The following is a 19,471-nucleotide window of genomic DNA, read 5'->3' as shown; positions in this document are numbered from 1 at the left end:
CAGTGTTCTGGATGGCCAGTAGGGAGTAAATTGTAAATATTGTTACATCTTTTTGCTTATCTATTCACTCCTAGCAGAACGGAATTTCCCAGTAACTCAGAAATCATTAAAAAGTACAGCCTTTTGTGTAAAACGGTGGGAACAGGTAGAAGGAGGTCAGCACAGAGAGGCAGACAGATAACAGGGCAGAGCATAGTATCTTTTTTCTTTCAGCTCTGACGCACCTCAGACGTACCCCAAAAGGAGGACCTGGAGGAATCAAATTCCCGGAAGAAGGAAGGACCACCTTGCAAAATACACATTCACATGAATGCTCACCACATGCACGCACATAGCCACAATGCTTTGTATCAGTATAAATGAGGAGGATAATTTAGGTAGGCGGGTCTTTTGGCTGAACCGAAGGGTCCCGACACTTTGTGTATTAGTGATCAGAAGCTAAGCTAACAGGCCTCCTTCTCGAGAAGATATGTATTGTTTTCTTATTACTGGCTTAACAAAGAATTGTCAATTCTACTCAACCTCTGGTCTTTTTGCCTTCTTTTAAAAATGTGGATTTTTGAACACTCTTCCTTCTGATGATTGATTTACAGGTGGTGGACAAATCTTTTAAAGCCAACAAAGAATATTTTAAATCTTCAATATATATATATATTTATATATATATATATATATATATATATATATATATATATATATATATATATATGTAGGGGTGGGACTCGATTAAAACAATTAATCTAAATAGAGGCTTTTTAATTTATCTCGATTAATCACTTTAATTAGCAGCTCTGGCTGATCTATAATTAAAAGTCTACAACATGTTACAGAACTGGAAGTTCTACTCCGGGATTATAACATTACCAGTCATTCTGCTTTGTATCGCTTCCTCTCTCTGTGTTTTCATTGCGTTTGCTGTGAAACATCCTGGTAGCAGATGAGAAACAAAAGATGCACTAACAAGATTTTACAGCTTAGATGGTCAGTTTTTACCAACATTTTAGGCTGAGTCTATAACTGTGACTGACCCCTCACTGCGATTAGAAGCTGTTTAGATTCTCGCCAATACTAATGTTGAACCTAATTTCTGCTGTTGGTCCCATTTGGATAAAAGACAAAGAACAGGGAGTGCATGGGAAAGATACTGAATGAATCAAAGTAGCTGGTTTAATTAAAATGGGATGAGGGAAGTGGTGTCTGCGAACGCTCGGAGGGATTAACTCTGCTGCGTCCTCCTGTCTCTGAGGATCTGCTGTACTGTGATGGCTGATTGCTTCGTCTCTGCTTCTCTGTAACGCTGATTCTTTTTCTGTCTGCGGTTCTTTCGGCTCTTATGACCTTCCTGATTTTCATTTTAAGATGATAAACGAATCTGTTTGAGCAAAAAGCTGGAAACTGTGAATCCAGAATGAAGAGAAAGATTTGTTAGTGAGAGGTCCCGAAACATGCAGAGAAGTGATTTTTCCATCCACTGACCACGTGCTACACAAACCACAGCAAACAAAACCAAACACACACATGCATGACTCTAAGGCCCAATCCCATTTCACCCCTTGGCCCTACCCCTTACCCCTACCCCTTGCCCCTTACCCCTTAAAATGGAGCTAGAAGGGGTAGGGCTGAAAAGTCCACCCCTACGAATTGGGACACCCCTTCAACAGTCACATACGTCATCAGTAGTCACTAAAGAACATTTTACACAGATACTGGAAGAAACTAAATAAAAAAAAACAATAAATTTTAGCCGGCATTGCTCTTAAAGTGTATTCTTAAAGTGTATTCCAGCGTGAGAAATCAGAGGTTTAGCGTGAGAGCGTAAGAAGCCACTCAAATGCACGAGTCTAATGGCCGATGCGTGAGAGTAGCCCTGTAAACAAACGCAGCGTACCGGCTCGCACAGTGGTTCACCACGGTCTCGTGCTGCTACATGCTGCTGTCAAACATGACATGAGAGAGATCACTCCACAAGAGCGTTCAGTCGAGATACTGCATAGTGAAACCTGTTGTCATACACAGTCTATGGTGCAGTAAGATGGGGGGGGGGCTAATGAAAACTATCGCGGCGGCAAACTTGTTGCGCTCATTTTTTCGTTACCGTGCAATTAATTGACTTATTGCTTATTGACAGGCATATGTAGGACGTAAAGTACGAGTTTTGCATGCCATTAAAATTAATCGTGTGTGCTGGTATACGCTCTTTTCTCTGTGGCTTTTTTTTTTTTTTTTTTGCGAGTGTGTGTTGTCCTGCACCTCAAGAAAGCGTGATGTGCGTAGAAACACTTGCTTTCTCATATAGAACAGGAAATTTTTCATACCCCTCCGTTTCAAGTGTGCCTCTGAAAAATCTTCGTTTGAAGGGGTATATAGCCCTACCCCTTACCCCTACCCCTCGGTCCTAAAAGGAATTGGGACACCCCTACCCCTTCACGTGAACGTGCAAAACGAAGGGGAAGGGCTAAGGGGTAGGGCCAAGGGGTGAAATGGGATTCACCCTAAATATACCAACATTTGTGTAAACATGAAATATTCCAACTGAAGGCTTGTTACAGAAGAGTAAGGTCACAACTCTCCTGAAAGCCTGGAAACATGTAGAGGGGGTGGGACTTGAAACACTTGTCTGAGCTTGCATCACAGGACCACTGTCACATGACCGATGAAGTACAGGTGGCAGACATCAGGGGTGTAATGGTACGTCGAAATCACGGTTCGGTATGTACCACGGCTTTAAGCTCACGATCCGGTTTTTTTTGGTGAAACATGAAACTGCTTAACTTTGGTGTAAACAGGAATATGTTTAATGATATTTAAAATTAAACTGAAAACAGAAAAGAACACTGCAGTAAATTCTCCAATAAAAGATTCCTAAATAAATAAACTTCGGTATAAATAGAGACCCCCCCCCCCCCCCCAAATGAGCTTGAATGATACACATTTTTACATAAAGTCTGTATTCAAAGTAAAAGCCCTTCAACCATTTTACATTTATTTAGTTTTTAAACAGTTTAAATGCTGTAGGAAAAAAATGTTTCATGCTTTTCGAAGTGATTTCGTGGTTTGAGCACCGTTCTTCCAGAATGAGTTTACAGTGGGCATGTGTTTCCATCCACATGTGGAGGGGGCAGAACGGTCTCGAATGCAGCTCGACACACGACCGGCAGACTGCTTCCATTTTATCCACATGTCTTTGTCTATTTACACACTTCACTGGGAGGCTAAGGTGCTCCCAAACAGGAGATTTTAACCATGGAGGAGGCTCTTTAAGCTCTGGTTTCTCCTTAAATCTGAATACAGCTTTAAGATCGGGCTGAAAACCTTTAGGTTCGGTTAAATGGCAGGTTAAGTTTATTTGGTGAGCAGTGCTGACAAATGAAAGACTTCTGCGTCTCCAGTTGTCTATATTTGTGTTTGGTCTCAGAATTCGTTGGGGTACTTCTATTAGCTCACTAGGTGTGTCCCAATTCAGGGTCTGCACACTTCGAAGTGCGGATTCGTCGGCCATATACGTCATCGCAGTGCGCGAAGTACTGTCCCAATTCACAGAATTTGAAGGACCCTCCGAATCCACCCTTCGAATCCGCACTTCGTTTGGCCTCAAACGAAGGCTGCTGGTGATGCATCCTTCGCGGCCTCTTTTCTCCCACAATTCATTGCGCACAGGACGGTGGCGAATCAGCAACCTCAGAAGAGTCGTATTAAGTTTAAATAAAGTTTTATTTAAAAAAAAAAGTTAGTTTTTTTTAACTACACCTTAGTATATACGTTACAAAATCAAGTACATTTAAAGCATGTTTGTTAAATGGTGACATTAAAATTCGGTAATATTTGATATTCAATTACTTTTAAGGGGTTAATGAAGTGTGTACCGGCTGGAAAACAACAGAGCCTCAAACCGTGTTTTTCTTTCTTTTTTTTTTTTTTTTACTGTCTGTGTTCCGCTCTGTGTTCAGCGTCTACTGACGTTTCCTACGAGTAATTTCAGAGGTTTAAGTGATTAAACGTCCTGTGTTGTTGCTATGGGAAATTCTTGCAGATTAGGTAGGCTGTCCCATTTCACGAACGTTAAGCAGACTTCGAAGTGTGTAGACTACGGAGGACACTCTGTAGCCTACGTAGTCTGTGCACTTCGAAGTGTGCAGACCCTGAATTGGGACACAGCTACTGATTCTAAAAGTCCTTTTTTTCTCCTCTGTTTTAATGAGTTATTGTGAGGCCTGGTACACACATAACGATTTTTTAATCTTATGAGAATTTTTATCTGGTCAAGACCGAGAAGATAAAAAAATCAGTTGATCGTATTGTGTATGGTGTGCTCCGAAAATGTAATCACAGAACAACACATACATGACGATGCTGTCCCGCAACTCATCTACAATCTAGTCTTCCGTGCCGGACAAACTTTGAAACGTAGAAGAAGAACCATAGCAACAACCGGCAAAAAAATGAAGGAGAAGAACCATAGCAACAACCGGAAAACACACACAGCATGGAAGAGGATATAGGACAGAAATAGCCAGAACTGAAAAAAATAACAGACTGGAGACGGCGTGAACACAGACTTTATTTACTTCCTTGTTCCCAGCCAGCTCGCTCTCTGATTGGCTACATTCCGTACCATGCCACCATCTACGCAGTCACTATGCACGAGTCGTCGGTGTTCCTCAGAAATCGGCTCTGAAATATTGAACATGTTCAATATTTCCGATTGTCTGGTATGACCTGTTTCGGAGCGATTAACGGGACAAATAAGCTCGTAACCCACCACAGACCAAATGATAATGGGACAGGGAAATCTCACAATGGTCGGCCGTTTGCCGTCCCAGGTCGGGAAGAGGCAAAATCGGGACAAATGTTCTTGTTAGAATGATGTTTGTTTTCTAAAGCGAGAACATTAAAAGTGAATTTATTCTGGTGGTAATTTCTCAGTATCAATGTTAAGAAAATCACTGCTCCTTTATGTGCAAACAGCTGGACTGAGTCTGATTTACTTTCTCTATTTTGTCTCCTTTACAGGGCAGAATTGGAGGTGAATGAAGCTATTGTAAACACCACTATTGGGATATATGATCTTAAAGAACATGCTTCAGGTGATGGACCAGAGGATGTTGGCATCATCCTAATAAGGATCGTTTCAAAAGATCCTGATACTGCATTCACTGTTGCTGTGCTGTTTGGATGATGGTTAGCCCAGAACCTTGCATACCTTGAAACCTTTAAGGTTTTTTAAAAAGATGTCCATGGAGCTGGATGAAGATAAACTTTAAAACAAAGGATATGCTCTGAAAGACGCTCTCTTGGAATCAACAAGTCAGACTAGCACTGCCAATGAGAACCAAAGGACACATGGTCTGCCTTCATAGTGTTCTATTTATTGTCATATTATTTGGACTCTACTTTAATTCTGAGTTGTTTTATCCCAGTTTCCTTTCTTTTGGGTAATTTATTGAGTCAACTAAATAGTTGTAAATATTTTCATCGTTAACAGTTTTAACGTTTACATTCTGTATGAGCTCACTAATAAATCCAGTGTCCCAAGTCAACAGAATTTTATCTATTTATGAAACATTCTTTCATTTCATTCTTTAAAATGTTTATTTTGAATAATTTTTCAGATTTTCCAGGTTTATAGTGTGAGCTGAGGGCTCTTCTCTGCTTCCACGCCAGCTAAAACCATATTTGTGGCATTGTCAGTTACTAGGGCTGGCTCTTTATCAAGAAGGTTCCAGTCAGCACATGCCTGTTTCAATAGAGCACCTATATTCTTCCCACTGTGGGATCCTTTGAATGCCCTGGGGGCTATTCCACGAAGCTGGATTAAGCGAAAGCCGGGCTTATCTTGACAAATCTGGCCCATTTAAGCCAGAGGTCCGTTCCATCAACGTGGTTTATTTGAATGTCCGCTGAGTAACCATGGTAACTGATGCACCAGAACTAGCCTGCTCGGGGGCAGGCTAACGTTAAAGCTTAGCTTAGCTGTGTCTCAAAGGTCTGATACACACTCCCTAAAGAAAGTTCACCTGGTAGAATGCTGCTCTCCACCACTCATTCTGGTATAAAAAAAACACTTATCACATATAAGTGGTTTTTTTTTTTTTTTTTACTTTGTCTTGAGTAATCAAAAAATCTGTCAGTGCCAATGTAACTAAAGAAACACAACTCTACACATACTGAACATACTGAATGAAATTTAAAAGAATATGGTATTCATTAAAACTAATTAATACCTTATTAACCCCCAACCTCCACTGCCTCTGGTTGGCTAACAGTAAAACTGGGATCAGCTGAGCCCTGTTTATACAGGCCGAGGGTGTTTAAAGAGCGAGATAGAGAAAGAGAAAGCTGATCTAAAGAGATGGACGGAGAAAGATATAGAAAGACACAGACAAGGTTCCTCTTTGGTTACCATGGCTTGCCTTTTTATTAATGAGGGCGCACGCTTAATTCAAAGCGCATTCAGCCACTAGGCCCACGGGTTTTCAGGGGAGGACCCCCACCAGTAGCAGTGGTCTCTTATGTTGTCTTGGTATCTACAGAGCAACATATTTACAGCTCAACACGTTTAGAACAAACACATTTCTTCAAAGATACCTCCCACTCTTAGACATGTGGTGGTTCTTTATTTCCACCTGCTGCAGGTACACTTTGCTGGTAAGATGCTGCTGTGGATGTTGTAACAGTGCAGAATTAATGTAGGTCACACACACGCATGCATGCACGCACACACACACACACACACACACACACACACACACACACACATACACACACACAATAATATATTCACAAAATATGATGTTGTATATTGATAATTGGGTTATTAATAAACTGCGCAGGGCCAGTACGTCTTATACAGAGACAATTTAGCTGCTTTATGTAAACAAATTAATAACAAGAGGAGACCAGAAATAAACAAGGACAGTGAAATCAACTCCACCATACACTCATCAGGGCTTCATACGTTCCTCAGGACCTCCCACATAGCCAGACTATGTAAGCCTTGCTTGAATTAGCCTCAATTAGATGCAGCTGAAATGTGTTAATCCAGAGAAGGTGTTAGTTTAAGCGAGTCCTTCCCGATACAGCCTGGCTTTCTTTAGCTATGTTGGTGGAACACCCCCCTGGTCTGTAAGACATGAATATATAACTTCCAATCCGGAGCGATGTGGTGGGCCGTGATCGTCACATAAGACTCCACATGACGTCCAAGTGTCGGCTGTTATGTCCACTCACTCTGCGTTTCCCACTTCTTTTTCAACTTGGCTCTTAACTTGGGCATACAGCGCTGGCATGCACATGTTGGTCATGTGATTTCGGGACAATATTTCATACCTGGGCTCTAGCACATGAATCCAATCCTGAAATCCTTCCCACTCAACTACAGTGTAAGGACATAATCCCTTGGTGATAGAATGTGTTACTGATGCCGTGATTTCCTTATCACCTCCATGGCTCAGGCTGACCCTGTCGTTCTTCACCTCCTCCAATTTCCGTGTTGTCACTTGTGTATCATTCATGCTAATATACCAGCTAGGCAGCTTCAAAGTTTCCCAGGCAGCTTCAGCTCTCGCATTGTTTTAGAAACTCTGGCGCATGTGTGACACTGCCAAATGATTACAAGTCTTGCGATACCCGCTCCACGACTCTCCAACCGATTCATCTAGGAACTCATGGCTAATTCATATCAACTGAAGAGGCTGCGAACAATGCTGCCGTATCCCTTACTTGTAGAACCAAATATCTGGTAGCATCATTTATCCTTCACAACCCTACTGATTAACAGTTTATGATCTGGAATGTTCTTGGAAAGATTTCATTCAAATGGTTGTGATTCACTTAAGAAAAATTAGTCCTAAAGTCCTATTTTTTCTTGGCATATGATTTTGTAAACTTTCCCAAGATTAGGATTGAATGTTTTTGCCTTTTCCAACTTCTGTGTTTCCGTATTTCTACGCCGTATCTTTCCAGCAGCGGATGCTGGTCAGAGCTCGCTGAGTTCGGAGAATCAGGGAAGTTTTCCTGATGCCGACCCAAGCCGAGAACTACACAGCTAAAGGTTATGAGAAGTGCACATTTTCAACATCTGAAACAACCGAACCCACAAATTTCACACTAGTTTGACGACATTTACACAGCTTCAGTTTTGCATCTGTCTCAAACACACGCAATCTAACGTAACACTGATACAACCTGGTAAGCACTGTGCTGTAAAATGTATTTCCTGGATATACTGATGCGATGTTCTTTGAAAACATGAAGGAATGCGAAAGAGAAACTGAAAAACGACAAACATGAAAGAAAAGAAGAGGCATGGCAGGAAATATGAAACCAGCAACACTACAAACGGAAAAATCACATCGTGGACTGGGAAGAAAAATAAAATAAAAGAAGAAAAATAAGGTAAAGAAATGACAACAAAGCTGTGCTGCAGGTCAAAGTTATTATTGTTAACGAAAACAAACAAAAAAAAACGAAAACTAAAATTAAAAAAACATTCTCGTTAACTAAACTAAAAATAAAAACGAGCGTTTTAAAAAAACGAAAACCAATTGAAACTGTATTGTGTATTTACAAAACGAACTAAAACTAATTCAAATGAAACAAAAATGTCCTTCGTTTTTCTAAATTTATTTCATACATAAGCGCTCAGGGTTGATATGAAATCTATTTACTTCACTCTGCCGGATTTACGCCAGGTGTCTGCGTCGTACGGCACCTGAAGGTTTGTGACGTCACTTTTCAACAGCATGTCTGCCTGCGCCGGCTAGCATGATGCTACGGAGAAAGTTAGGAGAAAGCGAGGAGAGTCCTATTTGGGATTTCTTTCATTATGACCATGTCAAAGATAAAAGTGCCTTGTAGATGAAGCAGGTGGTACAATATGTGGAAGAGAAAAAAACCCACAAATCTGAACGTCCATTCGCATACGAAGGGCAACCAAGAGTACCTGGACCAGGTAGCCTCTCTGCCCCCCTCCTCGGAAAGAGAAGCTTCAGCCAGGCGGAGCAGCATGGGGAGGGAACGTCAGTTTTACACACGCACACACACACACACACACACACACACACACACACACACACACACACAGTCAGCAGGGCTGCCAACTCTCACACATCAGCCGTGAGACTCATGCATTTGAGTGACTTCTCACGCTGAAAGACACATCAAGAGCCAAACCGGCTAATCAGGAAGTTTGAGCGGATTCCCAGTGGGCCGCATTACTCTTGGATCGGTGTCCCGGAGAAACAAATGAATAAATAGCCTAAGTGGGAACGGGCCTACGATATGATCTACGTATCAGAGAAGAATCAATAGTACAGATGTGCGAATCAATAATGAAATATCTGTTCATCCTATATCAACATTTATATAACTACACTTAGGATATGTAGGAACTACGTCTTTTTCTGCCTGTAGGCAAGCTTCATTCATCGCTCCAAGGACGAAGTTCAAAAGTGGGGGGGCAGAAGTATTTTTTATTAAATTAATCTTTCAGCTCACTGTGTTTTCTAGTAGTTCTTCTGGTTTTCTGTTGCTACTTTTAAGCTTAATGTTCCTTTCTTGCTTTGACTGGTTGTAAAGCATGTAGTAAAACATTATCATCCAGTTCTATGTTTCACCTTTTTTAGTCAACTTCACACCAACTCAGTACCACCAATTTTATACTTATTTATGGAATATCATTTACATAGCACCATCCAATGGTGGGCAGGCCAAACTGGCATCCCAGGTGGGAAGAAATTTAATAAAATGTCCATTATTCAGTGTAAGTAGTCAAGTATTAGATTTTAAATAAGTGTAACACAGAACTACTGATTTTTTTTAATGAAAAGTGAACAGCAAGGCCACAGAAGTCAACATAATGAACTTAACCATAGTTTCCAAATACCTGTTGTCTGTGATCACTGGCAGAGTTTTTTTTTTTTCCTGTTCAAAGCATCAACTCTTTATTCATGTATGTGACAAACTGCCACATTGTTAAAGCCTTTCTGACTCACGCAGTTGCAAAGCCATGTTTTTAACCTCCTCAGTGCTGAAACTCCTCTCAGCTTCAGCAGACATGTTGGAACAATCAACACCCTCACAAGGACCTCCACCCGGTCAACAAGGACTTCCACCCAGTCAAAGAGACCTCTGACTTCAGGCAGCATGCCTCTCAGGATGTCTGGTGTTTGAACTTTGAAAGCTCTGATCCAGATTGTCATCACTAACATTTGTCACAATGCTTCATCTCATGACTAACATGTTTATTCTTTTAACCTCATCTCTGAGCCTCCAGCCTCTTCCCCATCTCCAGCCTCTCCTCCTCCATCTCCTCCAGCTTCTGCTACTCTCCTCCTCCATCTCCAGCCTACTTCTCCATCTCCTCCAGCTTCTGCTACTCTCCCTCCTCCATCTTCAGCCTCTCCTCCTCCATCTCCTCCAGCTTCTGCTACTCTCCCTCCTCCATCTCCTCCAGCTTCTGCGACTCTCCCTCCTCCATCTCCAGCCTCTCCTCCTCCATCTCCTCCAGCTTCTGCTACTCTCCTCCTCCATCTCCAGCCTACTTCTCCATCTCCTCCAGCTTCTGCTACTCTCCCTCCTCCATCTCCAGCCTCTCCTCCTCCATCTCCTCCAGCTTCTGCTACTCCCCTCCTCCATCTCCAGCCTCTACTTCTCCATCTCCTCCAGCTTCTGCTACTCTCCCTCCTCCATCTCCTCCAGCTTCTGCTACTCCCCTCCTCCATCTCCAGCCTCTACTTCTCCATCTCCTCCAGCTTCTGCTACTCTCCCTCCTCCATCTCCTCCAGCTTCTGCGACTGTCCCTCCTCCATCTCCAGCCTCTCCTCCTCCATCTCCTCCAGCTTCTCCTACTCTCCCTCCTCCATCTCCAGCCTCTCCTCCTCCATCTCCTCCAGCCTCTGCTACTCCCCTCCTCCATCTCCAGCCTCTACTTCTCCATCTCCTCCAGCTTCTGCTACTCTCCCTCCTCCATCTCCTCCAGCTTCTGCAACTCTCCCTCCTCCATCTCCAGCCTCTCCTCCTCCATCTCCTCCAGCTTCTCCTACTCTCCCTCCTCCATCTCCAGCCTCTCCTCCTCCATATCCTTCAGCTTCTCCTACTCTCCCTCCTCCATCTCCAGCGTTTCCTCCTGCATCTACTTGTGCACCTCTACTATCCATCACCTGACAAAAACATATTGGTGCATGACATGAACAGTGGGACAACTTGGGGTGCAACAACCATCAATTTTGATAATATGGGTATAGAGGAAAAACACACATTTATCATTAGTTTGGATGTATAAAAATCACATCTTTATATATTGTATTTTTTCTTTTTAATAAAAATTATAATAATAATAATAATACATTTTATTTATCAGCACTTCAAATAAAAGAATACACTTTGCAAGATTATTATGAGCTTTCTAAATGATGAGGAGGATCTGCTGCTTTATGGAGGCAGTGAAGGTGTTGCAGGATGGGTGTAACGCATTTCTTAACTTAAACTTTGACTATTAAAGAAGTCTCTTATGTCCACTTTTCTGTTTTTAAGACATCCTGGCTGTGTCTAATTACCAAACACACAAACATGCACACATGGACACATATTCAAACTTTGGTGCTGCAGGCAGGTACTATCAGGTTCAGGTACCATCAGGTACTATCAGGTTCAGGTACCATCAGGTACTATCAGGTTCAGGTACCATCAGGTACTATCAGGTTCAGGTACCATCAGGTACTATCAGGTTCAGGTACTATCAGGTTCAGGTACTATCAGGTACTATCAGGTTCAGGTTCTATCAGAGGGAGAAAATGTAGAGCTGGTGGATCCTGTATGTGTATCAGTGTTACTGGTTTTTGGGGAAGTTTTTGTGTTGATTATTAAACAGCAGGAGTAATAATAGGAGTAATAATATTTTCCCTGCCACGACTCCAGACAGAACTGAGAGATGGCCTCAGGTTTTCCCAGTGCCCACTTTTTCCTGTGAGGTAGAACTCATACTTGCTGAGGGAAAAGCTTCTTATGAGAGAACATAAAAAGCTGTCAGGTTATCTAGAGCAGTGGTTCCCAACCTTCATGCATGTACTAAAAAGCCATGGACCCCCTGCTCCACCTCGGGCTTAAACCATGTTTTGTTTTGTGCATTTAAAAGTGAGATTTTAACCATAAGTAATGCAATCTGGCTGAGTCCTGTTCTTACATAAAGCCAAAGTTAAATTTAGTTAAATAAATTAACATATAGCTTTACATTTTCTTCTTAAAATGGGGAAAATGTGTGGACATTAATCACAATGGCTCTAATATTCAAAGCCTCGGACCCCCTGTGCTCTTTAGCCCAGGGTGGGAAACACTGATCTAGGGGACAAAAGCATGACATCCTTGATGATCTAGCATCTAAAATGCATAGTTTCAAAGCATACCTAATCGATAGGGAAGTTTCAATGGTAGCTGAGGCACTTGTCACTAATCATCCCTGCATAAAAGAGCTGGGATCCCAGACAGGGTGGTATGGTTGGAAAATAGTCTCAAATTTAAGATGGGAAAAATCAGGCTGGATTTCAAGAGGTAATGGTAAATTCTGGAAAGAAATGTAGAAACAATCCAGACAAAGAAGCGCCATACACTGACATTAAGTGGGCAGAAGTAAATTTCCTTCCAAAGGGGAAGATGCTGTTAGCCTTGACGAACTGAGACTGCAGATTGTGGCTGAATAAAAGTGACAGAAATCGTGTTCTTATTACAAAGTTAATGCAGACCAGCTTTGCCCTGCAACCTAAACAGTCTATCAGTGATGACCTGCTTGTTGCTGAGACCCTGGAACGCTGGCCTGCCCTGCAAATAGAGTCCCAGGTGACAATGCATTTCTTTTAAACAACATACAGTCTCAGAAAGTGAACTGCATAGAAGTTATGTCCATGATGGTCAAGTGCACTTAGATTTGCCAGAGAAAGGATTTTGTGTACTAAAATCTGACATTTTCCCTTTTATATATGTCTGCATGGCTTTTTTTTACATTGGACATATTAATTCTGACCTTCCCAATCCTTTGTGTTCACGCAGATCTCGAGTTTAACAGAATTACAAACATTAGCCTCAAGAACCACCTCTTTGCTGTGCTGGACCAACGTGGCTCCCGTCTTCAGACTTTATTTCGGGGAGGTGTCTGCAGTTTTGGATGGTTTGGACGTTGCTGCTGCTCCACAAAAAGCCATGACCAAAAATCTGGCTCTCCTCTTCTGCAATCTCCTCCTTAAAATGATGCCATCGAAAATATGCTGGCTACGTTTGGATAATAAATAAAAAATTGCAACATAAGCTCCGCTGTTACCGTCCATGTTTATTTCCACAAACACAAAGACGTCACACGCATGCATACTGTCACGTCGTCGTGTCTTCTACGCATGCGGGACACTTTTGGTGCGCATAAGGTTGATACAGGAGAACACATACAAGTCGCATTTAATTGTAAATGTGAACGGACTCTCAAAAAAAATGGATTTCAGAAAAAAATCCGAATTGAGCATTATGCCCTGCAGTGTGAACCTAGCAAGTTACCCCAAACCGGCCAACACGGCTGCCTTTACTCAAAGATCTTGATGGTCTGGAGGATGGGAAGTGTTGAGTCTAAAAAGGACCTTTTGGCAGAGGATTATTCTCTGTGGCTCTTTGGAGGACTTATTTGTCCAACATAATATAGGCCACTGAGTTTTTTTTTTTTTTTTTTAATAGCTTACAGATCTATTGACAGTATTACTGTTCTCTATTTACAGTTTTTATCTTAATGTTTGAGGTAATTTGTAGCATTTTTGCACTTTATGAATTGGTAAGAGTTGGACACTGTTTACACTCAACATTTGATATAAAGTCAACATTGTAGTTGGCTTTTATTAACATGATTTGACAGTTTGTGTTTTTTTTTTCTTTTTTTGTATGTTGATTTTGTTTTTTGAGGGGGGCAAATATACACAGCCAGGACAACTAAAGAAATGGCCGTAAAAAGCATTTCAAGGTCCTGGAGCGGCCTAGCCAGTCTCCAGACCTGAACCCTAGACACTTCTCTACAGGCGGACCCAGTGGGCAAGGCCTGCACATTCACAAGTAAGGCCCTCCATCCAGCCTTTTTATTTTAATTTATATATTATTTTATATGTTATTTCTACAGTGGTACTAAATCATCATGAGTAGAATCTGTTTCTATGTTCATGTTCAGCATTGAGAAAACGTTTCTCTCAAGATATTTGCAAGCTGTGTGTGTTTGGATATTTAATCTATGTATATAATCACAAATCGCACACTAACTTAAAAAACAATGCGTTCTTTAAGTTATCGCCATATTTGGCCCAAAGTCATTGGCTAGCAGCAGCAGACAGTGATCTGATAACACGAAGAAAGGTACATGTGTCAGGTGTCACGCTGCAAAAATCAACCATTTCCACCCGTTTGGATGATTCCAACAATGAGACCAGACCTAGCAAGATAGTAACCATAGCAACCACAGGCGCATGTGTTCCGCCTCGTCCTGTGCAGATTAAACTCAGTCCGACTCGTCCTTACGAAGTGCAGAAAGTCACAGTTACATGTTTAGTATGTCGAGATTTTATCTGCTGCAGATTAAATGAACCAGGACCAGTTTGGTTGAGCTCTGGTTGCCTTTCTCTGGAATGAACTCCTGTAAACTTGTGCAGGTCAGATACTGATCCTTCCTCCACGGTTCCTCTTTGGCTGCATGTAGAAGTTTGTTCAGCCTGTCATTTAATTATAAAATCTACTCTTGGTTGAAACAACTAGATTTACTTTATTTCTAAATTAAATGTTCTACTTTTTGTTTAATCTGTCGTGTTACATCTGATATCTGCTAGATCTGATTTTAAGTCTTATTTTTTAATAGTAGGGCAACATACTTCTTTTTAATTGTATTATATACCTAATTTGCTTTGACATGGGCCAGATATAGAATTATGTGATTTTCTGTATTATTTTTTAGATTTGGTGTCTCACAGTTGTCGTGTACCTATGATGGAAATTTCAGAGCTCTCCATTCTTTGTCAGAGAACTTACTAAATCTGTGGTGAATGAAATATTTCTTTTCTCCACTGTATGATGAAGCCTGGAGGAGCAGAGTTCTTCAGGAAGGTCTAAAACGTCTTTTATTGCCACCCACTGAAACCAGTCTTGTTACTGGGATCCAGGGGTCACATAAGATCATTAAGAAGACTGGGTGGTACCAGACGTTCTGGTCTGAGTGTTTCAGAAACTGCTGTTCTACTGGGATTTTTACTCACAACCTTCTCTAGAGTTTAGACTTGACTTTAATATGATTTAAAACGTCTAAAATTGAAGTTATTTCATTTTATAATCAACTTCTTTTCAATTGATTCATTTTTGTGTTCCAACAAAAGTTTTTTTTAATATTAAATGTTGTAATGTTGTTTTTCCTCTCACAACACTTTCAAAGTACTGTTTACTCTTGTTTAGTACTATATATATACGGACGACACCGCTGTGATAGGACGCATCACTGGCGGGGACGAAGCAGCCTACAGGAGGGAGGTGGCCTCTCTGGTGACATGGTGTGAGGACAACAACCTCACCCTCAACACAGACGAGACCAAGGAGATGATAATGGACATGAGGAACCCTCACCAGCCACTGCTGCTCCGCGGGCTGGAAGTGGAGAGGGTGAGCAGCTTTAATATCAGCGAGGACCTCACCTGGACACTCAGCACCACACAGTTTTTTCTTTCCCTCGGCCATCAGACTCTTTAACAGCTGATAAGTCCCTAACAACGGCCTGTACCTGCACACTGACTTTATCTTGACAACCACAGCAACTGCAGTGTTGTTTAGGGTTTTATGTGTCTTATAATATAACAGATAGTACACATGCATCTTTTCATCTACCTCATGACAGTTTTTTACACGGCTAATCATTCATTGTTGAATGTGGCAAAACAGTTTATGTAGCACACTGCACATTTATGTACACAGATTATTTACTCAGTTTTTTATCTTATCTTTATCTTCTATCTAATTAGTTTTTTTTCTAACTTTTGCTTCTTCCATTTTATAATCTTTTATGGCATTCAGTGCAGACAGAAAAGTAAGAATTTCATTGTTCAGGGAAACTTGTTTCCTTACTGTGCAAATGACCATAAACACTTTGGGGCTGAGTTATGACGAGGGCAAAACTGCTGCGCTATTTAACATTTGCGGCGCAGTTTTGCTCTGGTTATGTTTCTACGATTAGCGCCTGATCTATTAAGACTGCTCCTGTTATCATTTGCGGAGCAAACAGCAGTATTTAAATGAGGATTTAGCGGCGCTGTTTGCTCTGTCATGTAAGGTTCTGGAGAGCAAGGAAACCGCAAACGCAAAATTAACTTTTATCCGATAGAAGTTGAGACAAATAAAGGAGACAAATAAAAATATTGCGGAAGTCGAGGAAAAAAATCTAAATGTCACCAGAAATGCTGCAATATAGTTTCATATTCAAGTTCAATTTATTTATAAGGCACACTAACAACAACCTTTAGGAACCAAGGTATTGTACATATAAAAACATGCAAGGAACAAATAAGAAATAATAAAGGTTTAAAAGCTATAAAGAAATAATAATAATAATAATAATAAAAGACAGGCATGATAAAGTCTTTAAACTTATCCAGCAATTCTAATATTGCAACGCTGGATCGTCTCCACAATCCTCTTCTCTGGCATTCTAAATATATTAATATAATAGAAAAAATGCATTATCTTAGTCGCCTTTCATGGTGTCTGTGCCTCCTCCTTAAAATTATTACTGCAGCCATTGCGCGTATACTGTTGTGCCAATTAGCACCTGCTTTTCAGAAACGCTATTTTTAGAGCAAACATAAACACCGCAAACTATTTGCGGGCTACATGAATCCCACTGCTGCGCAAACCAGATTTATTTGCATAGTCTCCTCCCACTAATGTGCACTTTCTGGCCGGAACGCCCATAATGCATATGCAGTAGCTTCAGAAACGCAAAGTGGAGAGCGGCGCAGTTTTGCCAGGATAACTGACGCAGTTCCATGTTTGCGGCTTTGATAGATAAGCTTGGGCCGATTTTAGCGGCGCAAAGCCGTCTGCACCTGTTTTAGTACACGCAAAGCGTTAATAGATCAGGGCCTTTGAATCTTGAATCCACACACACACACACACACACACACACACACACACACACACACACACATATGTATATATGATGTTACATAATTTTATACCCAGAAATTTGTAATAGAAAAGCACATATAGAAGCACATATAGTTTTATTATTATCATTTTTTTATTTATTATTATTGTTGTTGTTGTTGTTGTTGTTGTTGTTGTTGTTATTATTATTATTATTATTATTTATATCATTTATATATATATATATATATATATATATATATATATATATATATATATATATATATATATTTCTTTTTCTTTTTTTTTATGAAGGGGTAAATGAAAGAAGAAGGAATGGGGATGTTGGGGAAAAGGGTCCACTGAGCATTAAAGCTGGATTTTCTGTGGAAAGTTGTTTGATTTAAACTTGACGGACACCATCTTCTGCTCCAGCTTTTCAATTCTGTCCATCAAACACTGTGAGAAACGTTCTTCTTCTGCTTCTTCCTCTGCGAGCGTCTCTGTCAGAGTGGAGATTGTTTCCAGAAGGAAGGACTTCTCCTTTTCCCACTTCTGCCTCTGGTTCTCCAGATGTCCTCGTTTCTCCATCACAGCAGTTTTCCTGATGGATTCAGCTTCTTTCTGCTCAGCGAGGAGACCAGATTCCTCCTGCTTCCAGCGGTGCTGCTGGTCTTTAAAGTCCTGCTGGACTCTCTCCAGTGAAGCTTTCAGCTCTGATGTTTCCTCCACCTGCTGGGCCAAGCAGGTCTCAGCTCTGGCTGTCCTGGTCTTCTCAGCTCTGAGAGCTGCTTCCAGCTGGCTGACTCTACCGGAGACGTCTGCATGTTGCTGATCCTCTTTCTGTATCTCTGCATACAGAGAAGACGCCTCCTTCTCAGCTGCAGATTTATGGAGTCTCATCTGCTCTTTGAGCTTCTCTATCTCCGTTATGAGAGCAGTTTTCTCCTCAGCGTCTCTTTGTTGATCTTGAAGCTGAACTCCAGCTTGAGTCAGCCCCGTCTGGACTCGGGTTGGCTCCTCCTGCAGCTGAGCTAAGGAACTCTCAGCTTCATCTCGTTTCTTCTTCTCCTCTATGATGGCTTTTTGTAGGCTTTGAACCTTCTGGAAAACCTCTGAATGCTTGCTGGTGTTCAGGTTGAGCAGATCATGGAGCCCCTTCACCTCATTCAGCAGCTTGTTATTCTGTTGCTGAAGCGCTGTAATCTTGTCGTGTCTTATGTTTTTTTGGTGTCTTTGTACTGACATTGGAATCATTAGTGCAGGACGACCAACAGGAAAATAGGACTTTGGTACAGGTTGTCTGGAGGTGTCTTTAGGTTGTGGTTTCATCACTGGGGCTGGTTTCTCCAGAGCAGGGAGAGGTGGGGGTGGAGCCGGCATGCCAGATGAAGGTGCTGGCTGGAAAGGGGTTGCTAAAGGCTTGTCAGCACCTTCAGGACCCTTCACAGCTGATGCTTGTTCAGGCTGTCTGACTGGCCTCTGTTTAAATGAATCAGTCCAAAGGGTTTTTGTTGGGAGACCAGGTTGGATCGGACGTTCAGGTGGGTCGTTTCGGGAGTAATCGAGTCTTTTCTTTCTTTGGTATCTCAGTGCTGAGGTTGGAACCATCAGTGGAGGACGACCAACAGGAACGTTGTACTCAGATTGTCTGGAGGTGTCTCTGGGCTGTGGTTCCTTCTCTGGGGCTGGTTTCTCCAGAGCAGGGAGGGGTGGGGATGGAGCCGGCATGCCAGATGAAGGTGCTGGCTGGAACTGGGTTGCTACAGTCCAAGCGGTTTTTGAGGGGAGACCAACAGGTTTTATGGACTCCTTTGCTGGTTTGCTCGGGCTCACCGATGGCTGTAACTTTTTTGCTGTGGTGGGAACCACAGGTTCAACCGGTGTTTCTGACTCTTTAGTTGATTGTCTTGGTGTCTCTAAAGTCAGTAATTCTTTTACTGTGTCTGGAATCACAGATACCTGACGTGGTTGTGGCATCTCAGACACAGGTAACAGCTGTGGAGCAGCCAGTACCGGTCCCTGAGCAGGGCCCTGTGGAACGGCCAGTACCGGTCCCTGAGCAGGGCCCTGTGGAGCGGCCTGTAAAGGTCCCTGAGCAGGGCCCTGTGGAGCGGCCTGTAAAGGTCCCTTTGCAGGCTCTGATTTCTGCTCTGTAGTAGAAATTTTGGCTGCACTTTCAGGGACATCCACAGCTGAAACTTGTTCAGGCTCGCTGACTGGCTCCTGTTTAAATAAATCAGTCGAAGGGGCTTTTGTCACTTTGACTGTGTGAATTTTCGTTGTTTCTTCAGATTTCTTTGAAATCTTATCCTCTTGGCTCTCCTTCTTCATC

This window comes from Melanotaenia boesemani, chromosome 7, assembly GCF_017639745.1.
Source record: "Melanotaenia boesemani isolate fMelBoe1 chromosome 7, fMelBoe1.pri, whole genome shotgun sequence".
Classification (NCBI taxonomy): Eukaryota; Metazoa; Chordata; class Actinopteri; order Atheriniformes; family Melanotaeniidae; genus Melanotaenia; species Melanotaenia boesemani.
This window is presented reverse-complemented; position numbering follows the sequence as displayed.